This window comes from Sus scrofa, chromosome 8 (genome assembly GCF_054392235.1).
Source record: "Sus scrofa isolate SSC_HxYL_T2T_F1_AM1 chromosome 8, Sscrofa_HxYL_maternal_Yorkshire_Landrace_v2.0, whole genome shotgun sequence".
Taxonomy (NCBI): domain Eukaryota; kingdom Metazoa; phylum Chordata; class Mammalia; order Artiodactyla; family Suidae; genus Sus; species Sus scrofa.
The window spans coordinates 18,343,427-18,355,697 of NC_139390.1; the positions used below are offsets into that span (position 1 = coordinate 18,343,427).

Below are 12,271 nucleotides of genomic sequence, written 5' to 3' on the forward strand. Positions count from 1 at the left end.
CTGGGTCAGGGAACATTATTTGTGGGCTATTTCCTCCATTTAGTTCTCTTCTAGTTAACTAAAATTAAGTTTCCCCAAATAATCTGAAGAAAAAAACCCACAATGACATGCCACTTAAAAGCATTCATTTGTTGTTAACTTGGACTTTGAATCGCAGGCATTTCCTTTGGCGGATTCAGCTTAAAGCAAAATGGGGAGAGGAAAAAAAAAAAAGTGTTGAAGGAATCTGCCCCCAGCAAAGAGAAGCCACGAGATGTTCTCGTCCATCAGAAAGCTGAAGCGCCTTTTACCAAAGCTGCGTCTGTCACGACCTCATCTCTGCTCCTATTTTACAAACAGAAACAACTCGCTCACAATTCATGACGGATGGCATAGGAAACAGGAGCCGGGCAGATTTTAAAAGCCTTGTCCATCATCCCTTCTATAGCTTATGAGGCATGGCCAAGCCTCCACCTTATTAGTCAAGGGACATTCTAAGGAACTCTCCAACCAAGCTCAGTAGGTGCCAGTGCCAGAAGAAGGGTCGGGTAAGAAGACAAAATGAGTACAATGAACCCCATGCCTTTTATTAGCAAAAAAAAAAAAAAAAAAAAGAGGAGCTGCCTGCCACTCATACCTTCATCCACGGCAAGATGCCCCTTCCGTCCATGCCCTCTCCCCTTCTCCAAATTGGATTTATAATCTCCAGCCCCTTAGACAGAATCCCCAGTACGGGTCAATGGCTGTCACTGTGAAAAACAAGAAAGAGAAAAGCTTACCACTTCCTGAGGCTTTTTTAGCCCCGAAGCACAAGAGTACTCTTTATATATGCTTTTTCAAGAAATGCCTCATATGAAATAATAATGTTAATTTATCTGAGATCATTGGCTGGAAAAAAGCAAGTGCCAGCACCCAGCCGTCAGACACCAGCAGAGCAGCACTTGAACAGCAATGGGTGGGGTGTGGAAGAACGGATGCTCCCATCGTTGTGTTAGAATTCTATTTCGATGTCGGCCATCGACTTGAAACAAGCCAGCTGAAGCCAGGCATCCTAAACTTACTGTCATCCTACCTCTGCAACAGCTAATGAGTTTCCCAAGCATGTGAACTGTACTAGGGAAGTTACAGGGAGTCCCTCTCAGTCAATATTTTCATAGAAAGTCACGCCACGGGAAGGCCCAGGGTCTGACCTAAGCTAATAAATGATTACCCTTCGCTACTAAAATCAGGACCCTAATTAACTTGCTAATTGTTGGTCTCTGTTCACGGACATTAACCTGAGTTATCCCACCATATACACCTGTAAGTAAATTATAGGCTCTATACTCAAGATGAACCTTCTGTCCGAGTGGATAAATGTGACTTCAGTGTGTCAGCCACACATAATTCTTTTAAGTGACCAGGTGTAAAAGATTCTATTATGGGCACTTCTCCAAGCAAATTAAATGGACACAAATTCCCTCTAACAATTTATTTCTTCAGTGGAATCTATGGGCACTACCCTCTGCAAGGCACAGTCTCCTTGTTCATACATTTCTCTTTTAGAACAAGGAAAGCTAATTACATCGGGCTTTCCAAGCAGCATCAGCCGAACATTGTATGTTCACGATCATCCTTAATCCCCACAAAGAGCTACGAGGTGTATGTTATTATCATGCCCACTTTCTCAAGGAAGAAGCGAGGCTTAGGGAGCTCGCGTTGTCTTCGCGTGTGCTGTTAGGGCCCATCCTCGCCTCTCTGCGAATGACTGAATATTTGTGTTCCCTCCAAACTCATAGGTTGAACTCCTAGCTTCCAAGGGGATGATATTAGCAGGTGGGACCTTTGGGAGGTGAGCAGGTCATGAGGGTTAAGCCCACTCAGTGGGATTACTGGCCTTATAAAAGGGATCCCAGAGAGTTCTCTATGCCTCTTTCTTTGCATTTTTATCTCTCTCTCTCTTTTTCCTGTCTTTTTAGGGCCAAACCTGAGGCATATGGAAGTTCCCAGGCTAGGGGTCCAATCGGAGCTGCAGGTGCCGGCCTATGCCACAGCCATAGCAATGCAAGACCTGAGCCATGTCTGTGGCCTACACCACAGCTCACAGCAACACCGGATCCTTAACCCACCGAGCAAGGCCAGGGATGGAACCCGCATCTTCATGGATACTAGTTGGGCCACGACGGGAATTCCTCTCTGGGCCCCTTTCTACCACGTGAGGCTACAAGAAGCTGACAAGCAAGAAGAGGGCCCTCGCCAGATCCTGACAGCACTGACCCCTGATCTCAGGCTTCCAGCCTCAAGACCTGTGAGAAACAAAGTTCTGTGGTTTAGAAGCCACCCAGTCTATGGTGCTTTGTGACAGCAGCCAGAACTGACTAGGGCCCTCTCCTCACTCATAAGTTAGCATGTTTAGCTTTTTCCTAGAGCCTAGACTCTGCCCCAGGGCTTTCTCTGTTCCCAGAAGCACCTAGACCCATGAGTGGGGCAAGTACGGAAGTGCCAAGGCATTGATGCTCCCTGGCACTTTATTTGAGCAACCCCCCAATAAAGAGAGGGGGTGGTCAGCGGGTAATATTTGAGCTTCTTCGCCCCATGGGTGGGACAAGGCTGAGGCAGGTCTGTGTGGTCATCCAAAGGTCCAAGCAGAACTGGGCTCCTGGCAGCCACAGCCATCGCCTGCTCATGAACACGCCTTGTACTGGCTTCCTGACTCTCTTCCCCAAGATAATCAAGGGCATCCCAATAAATCTGCATCCAAATAGGTGAGCACAACTCAAGTCTAAGACTCAGGGTCAGCTGCCGGGAGAAGCCCACCAACAATATGGGCCCAGGGCCACATCTCCAACAAATGGCGCAGCTGAAACCAAACCCAGGCTGGCCAATGCCAAAGTCCAGACTCCCTAAATTTTACCATCTCATTTTATCACAGGTGCCTGATGTCTTTACAAAATTTCACCATCCCATATCTGATTTAATCAATGCCTTCAAGCAATGGATTGAAATTAGACTCTACCATATTTTTGTTTCCTTTGGCAGCTCTGGCTGCTAAAATAGTCTGGGTTGAAGGGCTGTACATGGCATTAATTCTGACCTTCCCTCTGATACAACCACTTCATCTCTCCATCCCTGACACAAGGCCACCTTCCCTATCCTCTGAAGTATCTCTAGAGATGGTTGACGCCTTCCTGTTAGTAGAGGGCTAACACTTCTAAGCACTCATGAGATATCAGGCAATGTTCCAGGGAGTCACATATATTGTCGCACCGACTCCCACATCAGCCCTTTCAAACGGGTGTTATTATCTCCATTTCACAGATGAGTAAACTGAGACCAGTATCCTGCTCAAGGTCATGCAGTTATTATGCGGCAGAGTCAGAACTGAAAGCCAGGTCTCTCCGACCTCAAAGTCCAAGCTCTTTTTGTGTAACAAACAGTGTTTCCATGTGCCAGGCACTGCTCCAGTTCTTAAAACACTCAATTACTTCACCTTTAAAATAACCCATGAAAGAGATCAAGTCATTATCCCCCTTTTTTCCTCCCTATTATTTTTTTTTTGATTTTTTATTTTTTATTATAGTTGATGTACTTGTCAATTTCTACTGTACAGTACACTTATTTATATGCATTCCTTTTCTCACACTATCCTCCATCATGTTCCATCACCAAGTGACTAGATACAGTTTCCTGTGGTATACAGCAGGATCTCAATGCCATTATCCCCATTCTACAGTTGTGGTCTCTGAGGCACAGAGAGGTTAAGGAACTTGCAAAGACCACACAGTAAATGGCAGAGGCCAGATTCAAACCTGGGCACTCTCAGCTTCTAGTGCCTGCTCTTACACATTACCTGTTGCTAACTCTCTTAACCATGGTGCACTTACTGACACAAACCTTTATGCTCCATTGAAATGTCCTCAGTGTCACTTTTGCCCCATGTTCTTCGTTTTGCCTTCCAGAATACAAAACTAGTCTCATCCGAACTTTCTCCTGGATAATACTAGAAACATTCATAGATGGAGATCCTGTTCTCATGTGGTCTCCCATCTCTAACAATGCCTTGACCTCAAAACCCTTTCACTGTATCATCCAGGCCCCATGGAAACGCTCCAGCCCTGAGGCCACTTTCTCAGAGCTGAGTTCCCCCAGGCGTGGCTGGACCCCTGCACAGCTCAATATGAAGGTGACTTCCCAGGTGCCGGTGCAAGACTTGGGTTAGTGATGCTTCAGGTTGCCTTGCCTTTTTTAGCAGCTGGGTCCCAAGAAGAATCTCAGCAAAGAAGACACGCTCCCAGAGTTCCCACTGCGGCTCAGTGGGTTAAGAACCCAACATCGTCTCTGTGAAGATGCGGGTCTGGTCCCTGGCCTCAGTGGGTTAAGGATCCAGTGTTGCCACAAGCCGTGATGTAGGTGGTCACAGATGCGGCTCAGATCCGGCATTGCAGTGGCTGTGGTGTCCATATGCCGCAGGCGCGAGTGCAAAAAGGAAGAAAAAAAAGACAAGCTCTCATCCTGTTCCATGCCGCTGTTTTTATACACCTGTCCCTCTTCTGTACCAGGCAGATGGCATGGAGGAGCAGGGGCCCCTGCAAACACATTGCACTGGCTACAGACGGGCCAACACCTTCCTTTCTGCTGGTATTATCTTCCCACTGATACTGTGCATTTATTTAAGGTTTAAAAACAGAGAAATTTCCCTGGACATTTATTTAGCAAGCATTCGTGGAGCCCCTCTCTCCATCAGCACTCATGCTGGGAGCTCACAACATAACAGTTGCTGCTCTCCACAAGCTCAGGCCTTGTAAGAAAGATGGGCGCAACCAAATAAGCTTCGTGCAGATCCTCCGCCCCCTCCCCTCATCTCCAGACACTTTTAGAGCATTTTCAACTCAATCCTTACACCTCATCCCTTCAGAATATACACCCCCCCTCCAGAGACCCCCAAGGGCTGGAACTACCACCTCCACGCAGAGGCCACACCTCCTGGGTACCTCCAGCCCAGAGTCTGCCCTGACTCTACACCCCTGTGTCCAACTGCCCACACACTGTCTCACCTTGGTTGTCAAAAGGCCTCTTAACCTCAAGCTGACAAAAGCCAAATTCCTGATCCCCACTGTTATGAGTTGAATTATATCCCCCCAAACTGGTAGGTTCAGGTCCTAGCCCCCAATACCTGCACATGTGAGCTTATTTGGAAATAAGATCTTTGCAGCTGTGAAAGGGTTAAGATGAGGTCACACTGGATTAGAGTGGCCTTAATCCAATGACTGGTATCCTTATCAGAAGAAGGAAACTGGACACAGACACACAGGAAGCATGACATGCGACTACAGAGGCCAAAATTGGAGAGATGTGTCTATAAGTCAAGAAATACCAAGAATTGGAACCACTAGAAGCAGAAGAGGCAAGGGAGGACGTTAAGCCTTCAGACCTAAGAGACAGAGAATTCTGTTGTTTGAAGCTATCCAAGTTTGTGGCAGTTTTTTACAGTAGTCCTAGGAAATTAATACACCCCAAAACCTACACCTTCCATCTCAGTAGAAGGGAAATCCATTCCTGCCATTGATCAGGCTAATTCTCCACTTCTCTCACTCTCACGGCTCACATTCAATCCGTCAGGAATGTCAATGGTCAAATACACCCCAAGTCTGGCAACGCCTCACCCCTGCATAGCTGCCACTCATTCAGGCCACCGTCAACCCTTCCCTGGACTGGAGCAAAAACCTCCTAGCCGGCCTCCCCGCTGCCACCCTCAGCCAGCTACAGTCCGCCCTCCACACAGCTGCTCAAATGCACTTGTTTTTCTTTTTCTTTTTTCTTTTTAGGGCCACACCCGCAGCATATGGAAGTTTCTAGGCTAGGGGTTGAATCGGAGCTACAGCTGCCGGCCTGCACCACAGCCACAGCAATGCAGGATCCTTAGTCCACTGAGCGGGGCCAGGGATCAAATCCCCATCCTCAGGGATGACAGTAGGGTTCTTAACCCACTGAGCCACAACGGGAACTCCCCAGAATGCTTTTTTATAAAACCATAGATCAGGTGAATTCACGCTTTGCTCCACTCTCCTATGACAACAGAATAAAACCCAAGCTCCATTCTACAGCTCACATGCCCTTGGTCCCATCTCCCCTCCTGGAACTCATCCCTGCCCCTCTCCATCCCTCACTCTGCTCCAGCCACGCTGACACCCCATCTGATCAGAGGCCATCGATATGGCATCCCCGCTCCCTCCCTGTCCCTGCTTGTTTTTCTCCAAGCACTTACCCCATCACTACCCCTGGCTCTTACGTATGTGCCTGTGTATTGTCTATCTCCCTCCCTAGAACAGGGGCGTGATGTTTCAGCACAACTGTTTTCCAGGCACTAGAAGAGTCCCCGGTGCATCAAAGACTTTCAGTACATCTGCTGAAGCAGGCAGTGCTGAAGAGAGAGCACATACCCAGCAGCTGTGGTATCAATGGGCCAGAACCTAATTCCACCGTCACCCTCAGTTTTCCTTTTCACCTCTAAAAGGGGAATAATAACAACATCTATGCCCCCAGAATAACGTGATGCTTACACAGAGCATAAGCCACAGCATGGTTTTAATCAGCTACATTGCACAGCTGGAATAGGGAGCTAGATATAGATACGATACAGATATAGATACAGATCTTATCTACAGCTTACATACAGATAAGGAGTGTCCAGTGGGCAGTGTCAAGTGCAGCATAAACATTGAAGAGAATGGGAGGACTTCAGGAAGGAAGTAGCTCTCGAACTAGCTCACCGTGAGGGAGAAAAACAAGAACGGCAGGTGGATGCAAGTGATGAGGCGGGGACTGGCACGAGGTGTGCAGGCAACCACCTGCTCGCCGTTAGCGTGGCTGGAACACAGGTGAACTGTGACAGCGGGGGAGGGGAGGGAAGAGAAGGAGGTAGGGGCCGTGGGGGTTGGGGGGTGGCAGCCAAAGACAGGTGCAAGATGTAGCATCCGATCCCGTGTGCCAACACCCACCTCCTGTTGATGGGTAGACAAGAACTGCTAAAGAAACCACGTTGCAACATGTGCATAGTCAGGGTGGCAGCAGAGGGACCGGGGCAGGCTCCCGGCAGGAACATAAAAGCCTGTTCCTCCCCTTGGACCAAGCAGTCTTCTCAAACACAAATGCGTTGTCCAGAAGAATTTGCCACGTGGGGCGTAAAGACAGAACGATAACCTGGACCTCAGCCCAACCAATCCTGACATTCTGAGGGAGTTCTCCCGTCATAATAAAACTTTAAGACTCACAAGCCCAAGGCCCACGTAAAACTCACATGCCTTCACGGTTGCAGTTTATCCAGAATATTCTTCACATTCCTGTCCCTGGTGCCCTCTTCTGAAGAGACTCCAGTCATTCAGAGGGTCCCCATTCCCGAGCACCTGCCCTTTGGGACAATCAGTCACTTCGAAGACTGGCTGTGACCATCTCCCTGCTTTTTTAATACGTAGCTCCTCCCATCTCATTGGGCTGCTCCAGATTCCTGTGCCAATTCCAGCTCAAGCACAATTCCTGAGACCTAATGGGCCACCAGTCAAAGTGTGCTGAACCGGTGAGTGAATGAATGAAGAGGTTCATTCATGATCAAAAGATCGGAGATCTGCTTTTCTTGGGGTCCCAGAATAAATCAATGCATGTAGAGGTGGGTTTTTTGTTTGTTTTGTTTTCTTTTTTAAGGAGGGTGCAAAGGAAATGAAGAGTTTTTTCCTCCATAGATTACATTTCACAGCCAAGAAGTAGCCAATAATAAGCTGCACTGCCTTAAAGTAATGAGAAGTATTTATTGGCCCCGTTCTCCTTGCTTCCCGAAAAGGAATGAGATCCTTGCTTCTAAATTTCCAAGAAATGTCTAGAGGTTGTTTGCAAGCTTCTTCATCCCAACAGACTCATCTCCCTTTAGCTGATATCATCAGAGTCGGTTCCCAAGAATCCTAGTTGGGCAACTACCACAGGCTTCCACAGGCAACTACCACAGGCTACCACAGGCTTCTCGGATCTCAATAGAAGGATGCCAGGTATTTGATGACCTTCTTTCTATGAGACAAAAAGAGGCATCTGAGAGCACACACAGAGGCCCCTGGGAGATATCAAGCCTGAAAAAAATCCAGATGCCCTAAAGCTCACTGAAAAAGAACCATTATAAGGACCTTATTCCAAAAGGCCCCGATAATCATTAGGAATTTCTATTCGGACAAGTGCCAAGTACAGCTCCTAGAGCATCTTCTCACCTGGGTGGCATCCTCTCCCACTCTCACTTCAAGCTTTTCTCAAACATGGGGTTCTTTTCAGGAAAATGTGCCCAGAGACAATTCCTTTACCTGTTTCCCGATGACAATGTGACCTTCAGGAATGAGTGTGAAAGTCAAGTTCATTCCCAGACTCAGAGCATTTAAAAACCCTGTGTACATTCCAATTACATAATACATTTCACCAAAGAAAAATCCGGTTGGCTTACCTGGGCCCCAGTCTTCCATAAGACACTGGGGTCTCTTCTATGCTGAGACCAAACATTCCTGTTGGTTCAATATAAACATGTGGTGCCAGCTTGAAGTAATTGTATCACTAATTACTATTGAATTACAGTGGAAATCATATAGAAGTACTTACCACATTCAGACGAGGACAGGAATGCGTCCGTGTGACTCGCGTTATTAACATAGCATTCAGTTCAGTAATACACCATAATGATCCGGCTATTATATTAAAGTGTTACTAAATATTCACTTAGCTCCCAAAAACACAGTGGGTGTGAGGTTTCTTTGTCGGATGTGGAATTTAAACAGGGCTCTTTGTGGGATTTGAGCCTGGTATGAAGCCCCAACAAACAAAGTCTGCCTCCTAAAGGCATGTTTACAAAGACATCGAAAATACCCACGGAAGGAAGCGGTTTATCATAAACAATACAAATATTTACTTGATTATTTAATGGGTGCCCAGCATGTCTGTCCTTAATGCAGCATTAGCTGACATCAGGAACACACCATATGTGCAAATAATTAATTCAAATTATGCTTTTCTTCCAGTGAGTTCTCTTATAAAGGCGGGGAATTAATGTGGAGGCATATTCAGGAGGAGGGAGTTGGAGGCACGCTCTCCATGTCTGCCTTTCTGGGTACCTCGTTTTTAATACTTCATCCTCATTGTCATTCTGCTGCCAAGAGCTGATGGCATTTGAAATGCTCCTACAGTGTTCCTTATGTAATCAGTAGGATGACTAACACAGCGATTAAAAACCTGACTTGGCTAAAGATTTTCTTATGAGATTAAGCTTTCGATGCCCAAGATCCTCGGAATAAGTCCGCCTCTTTTAACAGCCGCCGCAACTGCCAAATAATCCGCTTGCAAATATCAACAGTGGAGATCCATCATTCCCAGCTTTCAGGAACGGAAAGAGAAGCAGGCCATTCAGATGAATATAAAGTGTTTCCAGTTAAGGTGCTTGAGGCTTATTTATAATAAAGACATTCAAACTTGATGAAGGGGTTTCCTGTGGGCAATTACATCGTCCCTTTTCTCTGTGAATTAATACATGGCAAACTTTGGTTGGCATGACATTTCAAATGGCAGAACCCTTAGCGGAAGCGAGGTTCAGATGCAAAGCGCTCTACTCAAAGTCGCAAGCCCTTAAAGCACATATTCCTGTGATGTTGCTTCAGGGGAGGCCCCACCCACCCAGCCCCCACCTCCACCCTCCAACTCTGTAAGAGGTCAACTCAGGCCTCTCCTCGACATCATATTCTTACGTCTGTTTTCTCTAATTGTTCCAGGGAATAATACTCGAGCCTTTGCTCTTTCTAAGAGTACATCAGAATGTTCAACTTCCCTCTGATGAGGAAACTGATCTTTCCTGAGAGCAAAGCACTCTAGACCTATCACGTAATTATTTACTTATCTATATGTAGTTTGTATATTTGTGCATACGGACTTATATACGCACACGTGTTACAGAGCTGCTGTGAGGATTTAGATAGTATACACGAAATGATCAGCGCAATATCCAACACCTAACAAGCTTTCGATAAATGTTAGCTACTCCTGCGATCCATGGATTATACCCAGAGCTTTGAGCACAATGCTTGGAATACTGTCATCTTCAGTAATAGCAGATGAATGAAAGACTACAAATGCCCATTAATATGCCTTTAAGGGCATTACAGAAGAATATGGTTCACGGACGTGCCATAGCTTCTACAGGTGCATCCCTCTGACAAATGCTAAATCTAGGATTCGAATCAGACCTGTATGAGCTAGAACCCTGGCCCTTTTCACTACACCCTCCTCATTCTCCAATACCTACAATAACAACCTAATGCCGAGATGGCACTGATGAATCAAAAAGTTCATTGATCTATTTCCAATTTCAGTGGGACTTCTGAACAAAATAAGGCCTTCCCACCAAACTAAAGAAAAAAGGATCCTCCAAATTATTTTAAAATATCTTCACAAGATTTCTCGATATTGTACAAATGACTGTGAAAACCAGAACATTCAAAATCGTAAACTTACTCTCTGCCCAGTGACATTTTCTTCTTTTCTAATGAATCTGTATTTAAGAGGAAAATTCCACAATTGAAACAATGGCAATGATTGAGTAATTCATGGCTCAGTGCTATATTAGCAATTAATTAAATCTCTCCAGCAATACAGAGAAACCAGTCATCTGCCTTGTATTTATTTTATTTCATTTCCTGTGTCTTGTATATTCCCCAAAGCAATTCTTTGCAGTCATTTTACCTTCCATGCACAAATCTAATAATCTCTCTTGTTCTTAAGCATCACAGGTACACAGCATTGTTATTATATTATTAAATGTACATCAGATAAATTCCAGTTGTGCTGCATGCTCCAAAACACTTTTTTTTCCCAATCCCTAATTTTCTATTTCTCCTAAGTAAACACTGAGGTCTTTATTAGCAATAGGAGTTTGTTTTTTTTTTTTTTAACCTATGCTTCAATTATTTTGCCTTTAAAATTTGTTGCTAATCACAGGATTTAGTCAGTTTCATATGCACAATCACGACTCTGTAATCTTAACAAGCTATATGCAGCTGATTGACAGATAATAGTTGACAGGTTCAAAATGAGAGAATATACAATCAAAAATTCAGCACAGCCAGATCGCTTAGTATGCTACCCTTTTCCAATTTGGCTTCCCTCATAATCATCACCTTGGGAGGGAGAGGAGGATGGGAGAGAATGGATCTGACCTACCGGAGGAAAACCACTGGGCTCGCACCAGCATGAAAGTGTCATCAGTCGGAAACCACGTCCCCAAGAGTTGAGCATCATGCCACCAAAATATCAAGTTGAGAGTATGATTCTTTGGCATCGAAACCAAACCACTAGCCTCTCCTTCCTAGAGCCAGCCAAATATTCTTTTCACATATTTTATTCAGTTTCATTCACCGAGAGACTTATCGTTTATGTAGCATCACTCCTTAAATCTTTAATGAGAAAAGAAATCAGGTCATGTTTATTGAAATGATTAGACCAATTTTTATTGACTCTGCACAATTTATGTGAGAGCTGATATTTACCTGAAGCCTTTCTACTCCGGAAAGGATTGATTGATGGCTTTCTATCTAACATCTGACTCAACTCCTAGTGTTCCAGCTAAGAAGGGGAGTTTGTTTGTTTTGTTTTAGTGCCCTTAACTTCTATTAAAGTCTCTTCACTGACAGCCAATAGTAAATATTTTTTTTCTCTTTTTCAGAACTGGGTGACACAAAACTCTTACCGGTTAAACCGGCAGCACAAGATGTTTGGAAAGTGCCGGAGGCCATGCCTAACCAGGCAGATGTTACCCCGACGACTTGACCCTGGTTCGTGGCCGTCCACGCTGCCTTCCCCAAGATCGAAATGCTATGCTATTTTCAGGCAACACCCCATCGTGATGAATTCGAAGGCTCACTTGGGCAGGCTCTTTTGTGAGGTCATTCCCGGGAGGATTCCACTGGTACCAGCCACGGGTAGGACTTTGTGTTCTCTGAAATAAAAATAAGTATTTTCCTCCCTTTGCTGTTACCTTCCAACTCCGATCATGCTCACAAGATGACAACTACGCTGGGACGCCATCCAGGGACATTTTAGGAGGGGAGGAATCAGCTCCTGGGGATCCGCAGTTGACATGAGCACTTGCGGAGGAAAAAGACAGGTTGTAGGTGACAGGCCCCTGCTCTCCTCCGGTACAGCCATTCGAAATGGGTCATAAGGGATAAAATTGTGGAAACGTGGTTTAAGTCCTTTTAGAAAGCAGTTAATGGTTGGTAATCCCAGGCAGGATTAGCAACCG

The 12,271-nt window shown here is 45.5% G+C and overlaps 1 protein-coding gene across 7 annotated transcripts in view; it reads right to left on the bottom strand.

Moving 5' to 3' along the window:
- PPARGC1A (PPARG coactivator 1 alpha) overlaps positions 1–12,271 on the bottom strand; it is a 686,355-nt gene that overhangs the window by 572,192 nt on the left and 101,892 nt on the right. The window contains exon 2 of one of the 7 annotated variants that reach the window (XM_084970904.1): positions 617–728. The exons of the other annotated variants lie outside the window; for them this stretch is intronic. The gene's annotated coding sequence lies outside the window, so the exon portion shown is untranslated. The remainder of the gene's footprint in view (positions 1–616; positions 729–12,271) is intronic. 7 annotated transcript variants of the gene reach the window in all.